The sequence below is a fragment of the Myxine glutinosa genome, chromosome 9 (genome assembly GCF_964187855.1).
Source record: "Myxine glutinosa chromosome 9, kmMyxGlut1.1, whole genome shotgun sequence".
NCBI lineage: Eukaryota > Metazoa > Chordata > Myxini > Myxiniformes > Myxinidae > Myxine > Myxine glutinosa.
In genome coordinates, this window is record NC_136269.1 from 82,626,452 (window position 1) to 82,642,689 (window position 16,238).

Sequence of the window (16,238 nt, forward strand, 5' to 3'; positions counted from 1 at the left end):
TTCATCAAGATTAAAATTGACGATCTTGATCAAAGCTCGGGTCAACAGGATGAAAAGTGACGATTTTTCAGATGAAAAATGATGATTTTAGAAGTTTGACCTTGAGTTGACCTTTGACCTCAAAAATAGTTGGTTTCCCAATTCAGTGAGGCAATATACAAATGATGTTCTATTTTCAAGTCAATCGGATGAAAATTGACGGCTTTTCAGATGAAAATTGATGATTTTGAAAATTTGAGCTTGAGTTGACCTTTGACGTTTTGACCTCAAAAATAGTTAATTTCCCAATTTAGTGACTCAATATACAAAAGCTATTCAATTTTCAAGTCAATCGGATTTTCAAGTCAACTCAAAATCAAAAGGCTTCTCAATTGGGACGACCTATACAACTTGGTGAAGTTTCGTGACGATCGGTTTAGAATTGTGACCTGTAGGCCGGTGACAAACAAACAAACAGACAAACAGACAGACAGAACCACAAATGTAACTGACCAATATACTTGAAAAATCTTAGATTTTGCAAGTAACAAGACGTACAGCGCACAATACTAATAATTTGTGGTTGGATTTAATGACCAAATATGCAAATCCTCTTCTAATTTCAAGTCAATCGGATGAAAATTGAGAATTTTAGACATTTCACCTAAGTTGTTGACCTTTGGCCTATATTGACCTCAAAAAAATTGTAGTTGAATTCAATGACCAAATATGCAAATCCTCTTCAAATTTCAAGTCAATCTAATGAAAATTGATAATTTTAGAAATCTGGTCCATATTGACCTTTTTTGTCCAATGTTGACCTCAAAAATAATTAGTGGTTGAATTCAGTGACCTATTATGCAAATCCTCTTCAAATTTAAAGTCAATGGGAGGAAAATTTAGGATTTAAAAAATTCGACAATGTTGTTGACATTTGGCCTTATGTTCACCTTTTGACCTCAAAATCAATAGGCTTCTTGTTTATGACCCACATTACCATTTGATTAAGTTTCGTTAAGATTGGTTTGATATTATGACCTGTAGGCGATTGACATACAGACAAACAAACAGACAGAGAGAGAAACAAAATGAAAAATCACTCATAGAGCAACTTGACAAAAGAGAACAAAGCAGAATGGCACTCAGTAGAGCATCCTTTTGACCTCTTATATAATTGGTGGTTGAATTCAGTTAGCTGACATGAAAATCCAATTCAAATTTCAAGTCAATAGGATGAAAATTGAGGCATTTAGAAAAAGAAAAAAAAGTGGTTGACCGTTGGCCTACGTTGACCTCTTGGCCTATGCTGATCTCAAAAATAGTTGTTGGTTGAATTCAGTTAACTGATATGTAAATTCCATTCAAATTTCAAGTGAATCGGATGAAAATTGAGGATTTTAGAAATTTGAAATTGTTGTTGACCTTTGGCCTATGTTGTCCTTTTGGCCTTTGTTGATCTCATCAATAGTTGGTGGTTGAATTCAGTTAGCTGATATGAAAATTCCATTCAAATTTCAAACCAATTGGATGAAAATTGAGGATTTTAGAACTAAAAAAAAGTGGTTGACCGTTGGCCTACGTTGACCTCTTGGCCGATGCTGATCTCAAAAATAGTTGTTGGTTGAATTCAGTTAACTGATATGTAAATTCCATTCAAATTGCAAGTGAATCGGATGAAAATTGAGGATTTTAGAAATTTGAAATTGTTGTTGACCTTTGGCCTATGTTGTCCTTTTGGCCTTTGTTGATCTCATCAATAGTTGGTGGTTGAATTCAATTCGCTGATATGAAAATCCCATTCAAATTTCAAACCAATCGGATGAAAATTGAGGATTTTAGAACTAAAAAAAAGTGGTTGACCGTTGGCCTACGTTGACCTCTTGGCCGATGCTGATTTCAAAAATAGTTGGTGGTTGAATTCAGTTAGCTGATATGAAAATCCCATTCAAATTTCAAGTGAATCGGATGAAAATTGAGGATTTTAGAAACTTGAAAAAGGTGGTTGACCTTTGGCCTATGTTGATCTCAAAAATAGTTGGTGGTTGTTGAACTGAAAACTGAAACTGAAACTGAAACACAAACTTGTGTGAACTGAAAATTGAGGATTTTAGAAATTTGAAAAAAGTGGTTGACATTTGGCCTATGTTGACCTTTTGACCTTTTGACTCCAAAAATATATAGGATTTTGTCGGACCACGAACTCTACCATTTGGTGAAGTTTCGTGAAGATCGGTTTAAAATTGTGACCTGTAGCCAAGTATAAGTGAGCGGACAGACAAACAAACACACACACACGAACAAATACACACACACACACACACAAACAAAACCCAAAAAAAATTATTTGCCAAGTAATAACACATAAGACAAAATTACAAGAAATCCTGAAGTAAAATAAAAAAAGAAAATTTAGTTCTTACACGAGCCTCGATCTTGTACACACACACACAAAAAAAAATACACTCAGGACCAACCATATACTTGGGAAATCTTCGTTTTTCGCAAGTACCATACCACAGAGACAGACAAACAGATATGGGTGAAAACATAACCTCCGTCCACGACAGATGGCGAAGGTAATGACAATGGGATGCACCATACTCAGAGTTGGTGCTGCTGAAGTAGTTACCCTGCGCTCGCGAAGCTAAAGGCGGGGTTAAGCATTCGGGTACGTACGTGCGTGTCTGCATTTAAAAAATTCATTTTCTCAGCAACCGTTGGTCCGATTGACATGAAATTTTCACCATAGGAGGGCCTCCACCTGTAGAATATTTTAGTGAATATGATGACGTCACAGGTCACGTGGTACTGGTGCCAACTTGGAAAAACCAAAAAACTTTGCACCTCTATATCTCAAAAACCGCTGCACATAAATAATTAAGACAGGTCTCATTGTAAAGAACTCTCCATGCGGAATAACATAAGTGAATGATGACGTCATAGGTGCCGCCGTTATGCCGTCATAATTCGACAAGTAAAAAACTTTATCCGATCAGGATGAAATTTCTTAAGCATCTTATCGGTATAAATTGATGCAGAAAGAAAATTATAATGACGTCGTAGGTCACGTGGTTCGGACGCCATATTGTTTTGAGTGAGAAGCCTGAAAAACCACAAAAATCTAATTTTATCCAAAACAACTGAACAGATCGAGGCCAAACTTTGCAGGCAGAATCGCATACCCATGACGAACAAAAAAGTCAACGAGCATGATGTCATGCTTCACATGGTTTCGGAGTTATGACGTTTTTAATATAAACTTTTAAAACCTAGCTCCTCCCTCAATTTTGATCCTATCGAGGGGGACCTTCACAGATGTGTTCAGCATATCAGTCTGCTAAAACGACCTTTTGGAATTTGCGATAGGTGACGTGGTTTAGCAGATATAAATACTTTAACGAATATATTTTAAAATGTATAACACCTGAACTGCTTCATTGATCGACATGAACCTTTACATTATAGTAGAGGTCATGAAGTGTAACAGGTGTGCAAAATTTCAAGATGATTGGATGTATGGTCTGGAAGCTAGAAGTTGTTATTGTGTGAAGAAGAAGAGTATTCTAAAGTGGGCATGGAATTCATTATCACACTGCACATGACGAGCAGGCAAAGTACGGAGCGACCTCACGGGGTCATTTTGACCTCAAATTAAATTCTGATTTCAGATTTGTCAATCGCTGAGGTATCTTAACACACGACCAAAACATATTTGGCGAAATTCCGACGATTTTTGACGAAAATATAACATTTGTGTCTGCATTTCAGTAAAGTAAAGTGTGTGTAACTGTGTGTAAAGTAAAGTATAACATTTACTGTCAGCATTAAAAAAAATTGAAACGTGGCTCATTGTAAATAACTCCATATGGGGAGCAGGTGTTTTTAACGATGACGTCATTGGTGCCATAATTATGATGTCATAATTCGACAGGGACAACGCTTAGTCTGATCAGTTTGAAATTTAATTGAGCATGATCTATGCAACAATTATTTAGAGAATATAAATTTATGATGTCATTGCTCACATGGTCTGGCAGCCATATTGGATCAAAAAAAAAGAAACGTTCAAAAATAGAAGAGTTGGCTCACACCACGTTGACTGCGCAGGGTAAGTATTCTATGAATACCATCTAGTTTATTGGTAAGGGTTTTGCTGGGTGGTTTGCCATTACCTTCCCAGAACAATAACATATTACGAGGGAGTGGAGTGGGAACTTATTTTCCTCCTACACTCTTTTACCCCTTTTGTTCTCTACTATATTTAATTATCGCAATGTTGCTTCCTCTTCCCCTTCCCCTTCCCCTTCCTCTTCCTCTTCTCCTTCCCTTTCTTCTTCCCCTTCCCCTTCCCTTTCCCCTTGCCTTTCCCCTACCTCCTCCCCTTCTCCTTTCTCTTCCACTTTCCCTTCCTCTTCCACTTTCCCTTCCACTTCCACTTCCCATTCCACTTCCACTTCCCATCCCTCTTCCCATTTCCCTTCCACTTCCTCTTTCCCTTCTACTTCCAATTACCTTTCTCTTCCACTTCCTCTTTACCTTCCACTTCCTCTTCACCTTCCACTTCCTCTTCACCTTCCACTTCCTCTACCCTTTCCCCTTCCACTTCCCCTTCCCTTCCCTTTCCCCTTCTCCTTCTCCTTCCCCTTCCCCTTTCCCCAATCTGTTGGCATGTAATAAATAGATGGTTACAGCCCATTACAACACGACCTTCATCATTTACAGGTGTATAGTTGTTATACGCCATCGGTAGAATTGCTCTATCGACCGATCGCGCTGCGCTATGAATCTGTCTGTCTGTTTGTGCGCAGTACTACGTCTACATTGTTGCACAGAGCATCGCCATACTTTGCACACATATTTGCCTTGCCCTGGAATAGAATGTGCCCAATTTTTAACTCTCTAGACCCAAGGCCTCCATTATGACGTCATAATTCGACAAGTACAAAACTTCATCCAATCAAGATGCAATTTCTTGAGCGCGATGTCGGCACAAACTGTTGGAAAAAAAATAATGATGACGTCATCGGTCACGTGGTTCGGCCGCCATCTTGAAAAAACCGAAACAATTTGCACCTCTATATCTCCGAAAGTGCTGAATAGAAAAAATTTAGACATGGCTCATTGTAAAGAACTCTCCATTGGGAATAAAATATGTTAATGATGATGTCATAGGTGCCTCCATTATGACGTCATAATTCGACAAGTACAAAACTTCATCCGATCAAAATGAAATTTCTTGAGCATAATCTAGGAATAAATTAGTTCAGAAAAAAAATAATGATGATGTCATCGGTCACGTGGTTCGGCCGCCATCTTGGAAAAACCGAAAAACTTTGCACCTCTATATCTCCGAAAGTGCTTAATAGAAAATATTGAGACATGGCTCATTGTAAAGAACTCTCCATGGGGAATAAAATATGTTAATGATGATGTCATAGGTGCCTCCATTATGACATCATAATTCGACAAGTACAAAACTAATTGGCATCAGGTAAAACAAATGTAGGGATTAAACCCACGTCAGTAGTGTATATATGTTGCTTCTGGGACACTCTCATTTTCCCATTGACTTACATGTTAATTTTTCCCCTCCCTCATTGCCCCTAAACACCTCTATTTCTCTCACCCTGTTCTTTACGAACCTTCTAACCTTTTGACATGTTATCCTTATTCATTAGACCACTTAAACAATGGTCCTTCTGTGTGAACCTGTGATCCTTCTGACCTTATGGACCTTTTAACCTTTTACTCTTAATATCATCTGGTGAATCATCTTTGGCCCACTCAAACAACGACCCTACAAATATTTGTTTATGCATGGGAAATAATTTAATTCTCTTGCCACTCTCTTCAGCATCTAATATATTAACAAAAAATATGTTTGAGTTTGGTTCTTTATTAAGATATTTTAACTGAGCTAAGATAAAATGGTAAACCTCCCTCAATGTTCTTGTTTGAGCGCCTCCAGTGCCACATACCATTTTTAAATTAAAGTATATATTTTCCTGACAACCATCAAAGTTTTCCGTCCACTCAAAAATATTTCCATCTTTTTTACCCAATTCACCGGTATTTAAATTAATTCTCTTATTTGTTTTGTAAATTTTTTTACCAGTTGTCTTTTCAATTATACCTATTTGATATTTTTCACATTCGTTATGTTTACCATTTATATACCAAGGTTGATTACACCTCCACTCTTTAGTCTGGTTGGTACTTGGTTCTATCATTTATATAATAGTAAAAAGGCGGCGGTAGCCCGCTAAAATCCCTAACCCCCCTTTTTAACTTATTACTTATATACTTATATAACCATAAGGGAGACTATCAATTCCATTTTCTAAAATAAACCTCTTATCATCAAAAGCCCCCAATGCTTTCTTATTTATCTCTTCTGAATATAATTGATGTTTATAACTTCTTATTCCATTAATCTTTCTAAACTCTTCTTTCTTTGTTGTTAAACAGTTATAATAATCCTTAAAGTTTATTGTTTCTTTAATAACATTTTTCTTTACACCTTTTAACTTCTTATCAGTCTTTTCAACGTTATTCACAATGTATTTATAAGCATAAGCCTTTGACCTCAATCCCACAAATTCACTCATAACATTTCCTCCTAATTCATCCTTGAACTTTCCAATCACCTTTTTATTTTTAGAAGAGAACAACTCACTCTCTGGACTGTAATTACTCGTGTCATAGATATTAATGTCTCTTTTCATGTCTGAATAAACATCGTTGGTATTAATTTTCAAAATAAAACTATCTGTATCCATATAAAGTAGATTAACATCATTTTGATATTTCTTCCTCAAGTTATTATAAAAGTAATCATACATTAATGACTTTGATAAATCAAGAATTGTTGTTCCAATATAAATAGGTTTGTTCATTTCAATACTCTCTTTAATCAAATGGATCGCACAAAAGTTCTCAGTAAAGACCTCAGCTCTAGTAAAACTCGGTCTATTAATTAATTTTGATGCTTGTTTCCAAGATGTTGATAGTCTGATATTTTGTCTTTTCCTCACATTTTCCATGGTCTTACCAAAGACCGCATTATTCATCAATTTATAAAAGTCTTTCTCAAAATCTGTTTTTGACTCTGTTCTTCTTTGTGTATTAAAATCAATGTACCCCTTTAACCAATGACTTTGATTGAACTTTAGAACCCTATGGATCTTCTCTATTCTTAGACCTTTTGATAAATATTGTCGCAAATTTCTTTGGTGTAGAACATAATTTTTCTTGTTATATAATGTAGTAAGTAATTTTTCTGTTCATTCACCTATATTAAACGATTGTTGATAATCACTTAACCACTCCTTCTTTGGACTTTCCTTTTCACAAGCAAATGGGAGATCTTTGTGTAGGTTATGAAGTTCCTCTGGATATTTCAAGTCGACCTCAAAATAATAACCAACCTTTGAATCATTCAATTCTTTTTGTGTAGAGATACATACATCTTGTAAAACCTTTTTGTAATCTTTTTCCTTTACCCATCTAAGTTTTCCATAAGGAAGAGCCTGAGACATTGCCCAGCCATACAGGTTGTTCGCATCATAATACATCAAGTAGGAGCTCTCTACCGATGGATTATAATTTGGAATGTACTTGTTATTTGCTTTAGCATATCTCTTTGAACAGACTTGTGAAATTCCTCCTCTCTTTGCCTTTTCAATCATCAAAAGCATATCAACATCGGTTATCAAATCCAAAGCTTGTTTTGTCATTTTTAACATCGCACTCCAGGCCAATCCAGGTGCTGTGTAATAGTGAGCAGGATCCAATCCATATCCAGAATGACAGATTGTTCTGAAAGCCTCAAACACATCAGCCAACAAAAGCACATCAGTTTTGAGGTACAAATCGTGATACTCACCAAGATTCTTAATGTTATATTTTTTCCAAACATTTTGTGCGTGTACATAATCTTTATCAGATATATGACTATTATTTAATTTGTTATAGAAATTTTCTTTTAAAGGAAGTTGTGTTTCATTGAATCTCTCAAATGAGTCCATATAGTCATAGGGGTAAATTCCCTTTTGTGTTAGAAAATCTTTATCTAAAAAATACTCTGAAAGACATGGAAACTCTTTTAGATTTTGAACCAAGTTAGCCAATGGACTTGCCATGAATTTAAATGTATCAAGAAATCTGATATGAGTAATAGGAGATGTGTGAATTGTTTTTGTGAATGAAATGTATTTCTGATCCGTGTTTGGAATTGCTGAGATACTTCCAGAAGTCTTTGAGAGTTCCTTGATGTATAGATGTGTATCATAATGAGCGTTGTTATGAAGAAAGACAGGAATGAAAGAGGGGAGTTGATAATTAATATTACAACTTTGATGAGCCGGACTTCTATATTTACCAGTGAGATGACAATGGTCTCTAACCTTTAGACCTTTACCAATTTTCTCCTCACAAATATGACAGTCAACCTTTGGCTGTCTAAATTCTCTTTTTTCTTTACTTGTTAAGGACATTGGTTTATTGGTTTCTCTCATTATCTTGGTTAATCGAACACAGTCTTTTTCTAGTCGTTTCACAAACTCCTCTGGGGTATTTGAGCCTCTATACATCTCTAACTTGTAAAATTTATCACCAACGGATGATTTGATATAATAACAAAAACCACAAGGAGTATGTTTTTGATATTTATTTGTGTATGATTCTTTTGGATCTGGAGAAGCAGTATCAATTTTTTCTAAAATACTTTCAAAATCAGCATATATAACAAATGGATGTTTTATTGTTTTCTTTTCATCTTTGAATGTGATCTTTGAGCCTTTTTTAGGCATGTTGATTACCGTTGATTTATGTTCACCACAATAATTTGAATGTTTATCTAATCTTTCTTGTGTATGGAAGAAGTTAAGACAACGCATACAAATATATATTTTATTTGTTCTTTTACATACTTGTGGTTTTATTAATTTTGTAATATCTTTGATGTATGTATAATGTGAATTTTCCTCTGAATTAAAATATAGAAGATTAATATGAGTTTGTTTACAATTGTCAGAAAGCTTTAAAACCTGAATGTTGTTTGTTTCTGTTAGACCATAAACATTAACTGATAAATTATTCATCTTTTCAAATTTAGGAATATCATTTAAAGTCATCGGAAACTTTAGATCTTTCGTATTTAATGTATTCTCATATTTTTTATAATGAGATACTCTTTCATCATGAAAATGTGGAGGATGTAAGTGTGCTAGAATAGACCAGAGAAAACATTTATTGTCTTTATTTTTGATATTGATAACTGCTTTTCTATTTTTGATAACACTGGGTAAATCAATGTAAGAAGAAGCTTTTAGAGGATCTGATTTAAGAATATGAATGTCTATGTAAATAATTTTTCCTATATTGAATCCACTTCCTACGATTGAATTATCCACATCTTGCTCTTGTTTAATAAGTTCATCATAGACTCCTGATGTTTTAAAATCTTGATATGAAGATATAAAGTGTGGCTCAGTTCTCATGTATGGTGTATCTATAACTCCTTCGTCCTTTGTCATTTCTAATTTTACTCCCATATAAAATTTAAGTGGTTTCATTTCTTTTAGTGTTTTTTCAATCAACATTTGAACAGCAGGTTTAACTATTTCTACAGCATCAACTATAGACTCTGGTTCAGGAGGTTTGAAGTTAAAGACTCTTATTTTAATATGTCCTTTGAATGCACCATCAGAGTTTTTAATAGTAAACAATTTTGACAAGTGTTTGTTAGTTTTAAGATGGGCTTTAAACCCCTTCTTGAGGATGGTTGTTTTACAGACCTTACAATGTTTTGTTTTAGGTGGAAGAGGGGAAAGTTTGTTAAGAATGTTGTATGTATGTTTTGCGGTGAGAATATGTTGTTTATAATATTTTACTTCCTTCTCGCAAGTATCACAATAAACCATATTTATAGCGTGAGAAAACGTGGTGTTTTATATATATCACTGTGCTTAAAATAAAACACTTTTGAGCTTTACAGCTCCGTTTTATATATATCGCTGTGCTTAAAATAAAACACTTTTGAGCTTTACAGCTCCGTTTTATATATATCGCTGTGCTTAAACTAAAACACTTTTTCACTCAGAATCATCTAAGTCATAACTATCACATGAATACTCAGAATCATACTCAGAGTCATCAATAAAGCTACTCTCATAACTATCATTTGAGCACAAACTATTAGTATCATAACTATCATCTGTGTTCAATGAAATACTATCATCACCATCGTCCGAGTTCATTGAAATACTATCATCACTATCGTCCGAGTTCAATGAAATAGTAAAATCTTCACTGCTGTAATGACTCATATTTAATTAGCAGAAAAAACCTTTCCATCTATACCAATATACTTTCTTTCATTAACGGATTCAATCTCTACATTTTTAATATCAAAAGTTATCTTTAAATAATCTCTAACTATCATAGAACGAAATGACATTTCACCAGAAATATTAACATCATTCATTTTACTTAGATCTACACCCTTTGGATTATTAAAGTAAATACAAATTTCTCCACGAGTATTGTTGATGGTCTTATCATTCTTTTTCAAAGTATCGTGGTCAATCACTTTTTCAAGCTTTGAATAAATTGCCAGGAGTAGAGGAGAAACTTTTGTTAGATTTACTTTAATGGATGTCTTTCCAGGTATAGTTAGAGCTCTTCCTTTAAATGAAATAGAGGGGCTCATGTTATTTTCCATAACTGGTTTTACCCAAAAATTTCCATATTTATCTTTGTTCAATTTAACATCTTTGACATATTTTTCTATATCTTTCACCGAAGTAGAGATTGATTGAAATTTGTCTTTTGTGCTTTGAAACATTGTATTTATTAATGAATAAACTTGTGTTTAGTTTAAGTAAAAATTTACCATATAAATATGATAAGTTCTGAAGGATATTTAGAATTTCCAGACTCTCCATATGATAAGTTAGAGAATTGTCCGGCTTGTGATAGAATAGGGCTTAATAATGAGGGTTCATATAAACAATGTATTTTCTGTGTTTTAATTTTAATTAATGATAATAAAAAATATAAAAATATATATAACTCTTTTAAATTAGAACCAAAAATGAATTACTTTACAAGATTAATAAGAGAGATGAATGTTAAGTATTGTGATGATAATACACCATTTCTTTCAAGGGAAGAGACTATTTGTATTGAGGAAATGTATAAGGGTTTAATGATATTTATTATTCAAAATAATTTTAATGGAAATGTTAATACAAGATACTATATAAATAAAATAATGAATTATTTTGAAATTAAACCCGAACTCAGGATAAAATATAGAGTTTCTAAAATAGCTCAAAAAAAGTTAGATGACTTGTTTTCCAAATATATAAATGAATGATTTTTTACCCGTTTGGGAAAATAAGATAAAATTTAATAACCATAAAAACATTCCAAATTCATTGAGATGTCTAATAGTTGGTTCAAGCAGATGTGGAAAAACCTGTTTACTTTTAAAGATGCTCCTTGGTCCTAATTTTTTAGATTATGATAATTTAATAATTTTTACAAAGTCTAGTTTTCAACCCGAGTATCAACTACTCTCACAGGGTTTTAATGCAGGTCTTAAAAAGGAAGACATTATCGGTTTATTTAAACTTCAAAACAAACTAAATGATTATAATATTGAAGATATAATACAATTATTTTGTGATACACAGAAATCAAAATCGAAACCAAAACCCATAACTTGTATTCTCAGTGATAATACGGATGATATACCTTCACCTCAAGATTTAGATAAATCAAAAAAGAACCTCGTCATCTTTGATGATTGTGTTAATGAGAGAAACCAAACAGTAATGGATAGCTACTATACAAGAGGGAGACATTCTTCTTGTAATTGTATATATCTTAGTCAATCATATTTTCAACTCCCTCGACGCTCAATAAGAAACAATGCCAATACTTTTATTTTATTTAAGTTAAATTCAATAGATGTAAATAATTTTTGGAGAGATAATTGCTCTACGTTATGTAGTAAAAAAGAATTTGAAAATTATATGAAACACGATTGAAAAATATAAATATATTGTTGTGAAACAAGATGAGATATTAAAGGATGTATTTTTATTTTAAACATAATTACATATATAAATGATAACTATTATTATTAATCTTGTGGGTAAATGTGCTTCAGGAAAGAACTTTCATAAATCTAAACTCTTGAATAGTAAAAATGAAAAGATTGTAAGTTTTTTTTAAAAACACCCTATGATTCGTTTTGTGAGTACTACAACCAGAGCAAAGCGACCAGGAGAAGTAGAAGGGAAAGATTATTACTACATTTCAATGGAGGAACATATGCGATTGAGGAACGAAGGTCAAATATTTGAGGAGGTCTCTCTTGGTTCTACAAAATATTCACATTGTAAGAGTGAGTTAAATAAAGTAAAATCTAATGGTCTTGGGATTTTAGAAACTAATCCTGAAGGAATGAGACAAATTATTAAACAATTGTGTGGTGATGGAGTTAAGATTTTATCATTCGGTTTTGATATCGATGAGGAGACTCAACGCAAACGTATGAAAAGCAGAGATACAAGTATTAGTGAAGAAGAAATAACAACTCGTATTAATACCAATAAAGAATTTGATGAAATATTTAAAGAAAAGGATTTATTTCAACACATTTACTATAATGACAAAGAAAAGGAAAATTTTCCCATTGACCTTTACAATTCATTAAATGATATTTTTCAATAAATAAATACAGAAAATGAATACCGAAGAAAGAGTAAGAAAGTTTAAAGAACATCAAGAGTTGGTTTCAAAAGTTGTAAAGCAACAGGAAGAGATAAAGAAGAAACGGAGACAGAAACTAACTGGTGAAGAAGCCTTTGAAAGAAAACAAGAGAAATTTTTTTAACCGCTTTTAAAAACTCAACACCCTACAGTTCCCACGGTAGAATTTACTCCGAAAAAACTTCAAATGCTCAAAGATTTTAGTCAGATAACAAAACAAGAACTTGGAAAATTAGAATATAATGATGAAGAATTATTTCAGAAACTTGAGGAGGTAAATCAACCCCCTAATTATGTAGTGGAAGCTCTTCAAAACAATGAATATTTGGCAGATTCAAAAACCAGAGCAGGTCTCATTCCAACAGAAGAACCAGCAGTGTTCCATCTTGTGAAAGAAAAGGTATTGATATTTAATGATGAATTGATGTTCTTGAGTTCTACTCAACCAAATGTTAAATTAACTCCAAGATTAATGTTTCTCCTAACAAACCCCGGATTCAGCGGTTCAAAATATTTTGAGGAACCACTTGATATGGAAAGAGAGGAAGAAAGGGTATATATTGAGTTGCTAAATGCACTTGATTATGGAGTTTCTGTTGCTGGTAAAAGTAAGAAGAATGAGAAGGAGAAACATATTATTGATGCTTTAAGTAAGCTTGGTTCGGGTGTTAGTTTTCTTCCAAATGACCCATCACAATTAGTTAATAGGCTATTATTGTTGTTAGGTAGTAAGAAGGCTGGAAACAACAATTGTTTTAATGAATCCTCAGCCATTTTAGATCAGTTGATGAATATGAAAATAATTAATAAATGTCAATACAAAGATATTTTATTAGATATTAAATAAGATGAGAAGCACAATTCTTAGTTTTAATTTCACAACGAGCGATTACACAGCTTCATTCCCTTACCCACTACAACTTGACCCCCTTACCTCATATGAGGCATCTTTATTGTCGATGGAAACTTATAATACCTTGTTTAATATCACAGAGAAAAACAACAAGTTTAGTTATAATCCAGGAAGTGGATATAAAACTATAACCGTTTCACCTGGAGCTTACGAGATTTCTCAAATATCTTCAGAAGTCTCTCGCCTTATGAAAGAAAAAGGTGATGAACCAAAAAATATTGTAATAGATATTCAAAAACACACTTCAAAATCAACTATTAAACTTAAAAATAATTATAAAGTTGATTTCACGATTGAAAATTCGTTTAGAGAGCTATTGGGTTTCTCTTCAAAAAAGATTGAAAATAACGGGACGTTTTACAGTGATAATGCTATCCAAATATCCTCCGGTATAAATTCAGTATTAATTCATTGTGATTTGATTGATGGTGCTTATAACGATGGAATAAGAACAAATACAATATTTTCATTCAGTGCATACTCAACCCCGATTGGTTATAAATTTAATATGGAACCAAAAAATCTTGTCTATTTACCTGTGTCAGGAAAAACCATATACAGAGTAAATTTTAGGATAACCGACCAAGATAATCGTATGATATCCTTTAATGATGAAATTATATCCATCAGAATTCACCTACGTGAAGTTTTTCAATAAATAAATAATGGTTATTGTGAGAAAACACGAGTTGGGAAAATATAAAATAATTACAGGGGAGGGCATGTACCTTTCACCATACGATACAAGGTATGTGGGTAGAGGATACTATAAACCTAAGAGACAACGAGGTGTAGGTCATCAATTTCGAAATAAAGGAGATGGGATAATTGATACTCTAATGGGTATTGGTTCAACCATCCTTAAACATAAAGACCTAATTGGTTCAACTGCTTCTGCCGTGGGCTCCGTTGCGGGTGCTATAAAGAGTATAAAAGATGCTCAAAAGGAGTCTCATAAATTACAAGCAATCAAAGAAATAAAAAAAGGTAAAACTCAACTATCTTCTCAAGAACGACAAAAAATCATTAAAATACTTGGGTCAGGGTTTCAACGATTTTAATACAATATAAATACAAGTATGGAAGCGATTGATAGTATCTATGATTTGGATGATACAATTATCATTTCAAACTCCACGAAAAAGGAAGACTATTTTAAGGTAAATGCTATAACAGGAACAGACTGGAATTCAAACGGAACAAAAAGTTTTGAAATAAATAATCAACAAACTTACTTGAATATAGCTGATAGTTTCTTGCTGTGTAAATTTAAATTCACTAAGGCTGCGAATAATACTAATGCTACACTTGTAAATGATTTCTTCTGGAAAATGTTTGACAGTGTCCGCCTGTATATTGGAACACAAGAGGTTGAAGCGGTTGATTATGTCTCTGCTACATCTGAAATGATGAAATTTACACTATATTCGTTTAGTGATAGAATGGGTAAGGGAGCTGTTGAAGGTTTTATTCCTGATATGTCAACGGGTACAAACGCAGACCCTGGTTATAGTCAAAGGAAGTCAATGTATAATGATGACGCAAAAGCTGAGAATAGTTTTACCGTAGCAGTACCTCTGAAAGGTATATTTGGATTTTGTGATTATGATAAAGTTTTGTATGGGCTTAAAATTAGATTTCAACTACAAAGGAATGATAATGTAAATAGATTGCTTTTTGGGGTTGAAAATGCTTTTGGAGAAAATAATAAATTTGTTATTAATGATTTGTGTTGGTATATCAGTGAATATACTCCTAATCTTAAAACGGAAGAGATGTTAAATAGAAGACTTAACTCAAAGAAACCGCTAAATGTATCATACCTTAAAAGAAGATGTCAACACGTTAAACTGGAACACACTACCTACACTTGGAATTTGGGTGTTCTTCAAGGAAAGCCACGATACCTCTGGCTCATTTTTTAAAAACCAGATGGAGAGGACGGTACTAATAGGAATAATGCCCTGAGTGGTAATGCTAAGGTGAAACAACTTCGGGTTTCTCTTGATGGCACATTTTATCCGCGAGATAGATTGGAAATTGATTGGGAAAAAAATGATTATGCGGAAGCCTACAAGTCCTACCAAAAGGTGTGTGAAAGTAATGGTAATAATGATCCTATTTTGGATATGGTTGCGTTTCAAAAACTTTATACAATCTATGCAATTGACCTGAGTTCTCAAAAGGAAACTATAAAGTCTAATCGAGTGGATACTTCTCTATACATTGAAAGAGGGGAGAGTGAAGAGGTTAATGCATATTGTTTGCTTTTGGAGGAAACAGAATTACAGATTAATACAGATAATGGTGTTATGATTAATATCACATAGGTTTTTTCTCATAAATAAATGGTTGGGGTATATGTTAATCAAATCAATCTTAATAAATTAACATCTTGTATTCAAAATCAAAAGCCTTGTATTATTAATGTTAATACAATTCAAAGAAAAGGAGCTGTAAGAATTGATGTTTTACTCACACACACACAAGTAAAAACACTAAATGATGTTGGATCACTTAAAATTAAAATGACGAAACCTATGTTAAAGAAATATTCAATAGA

General features: G+C 33.2%; 2 long non-coding RNA genes across 2 annotated transcripts in view; both read right to left on the reverse strand.

Moving 5' to 3' along the window:
* LOC137417297 (uncharacterized) overlaps window positions 1-16,238 on the reverse strand; it is a 72,412-nt gene that overhangs the window by 44,456 nt on the left and 11,718 nt on the right. The gene's annotated exons all lie outside the window — the stretch shown is intronic.
* LOC137417299 (uncharacterized) overlaps window positions 1-16,238 on the reverse strand; it is a 65,867-nt gene that overhangs the window by 38,101 nt on the left and 11,528 nt on the right. The window lies entirely within an intron of this gene.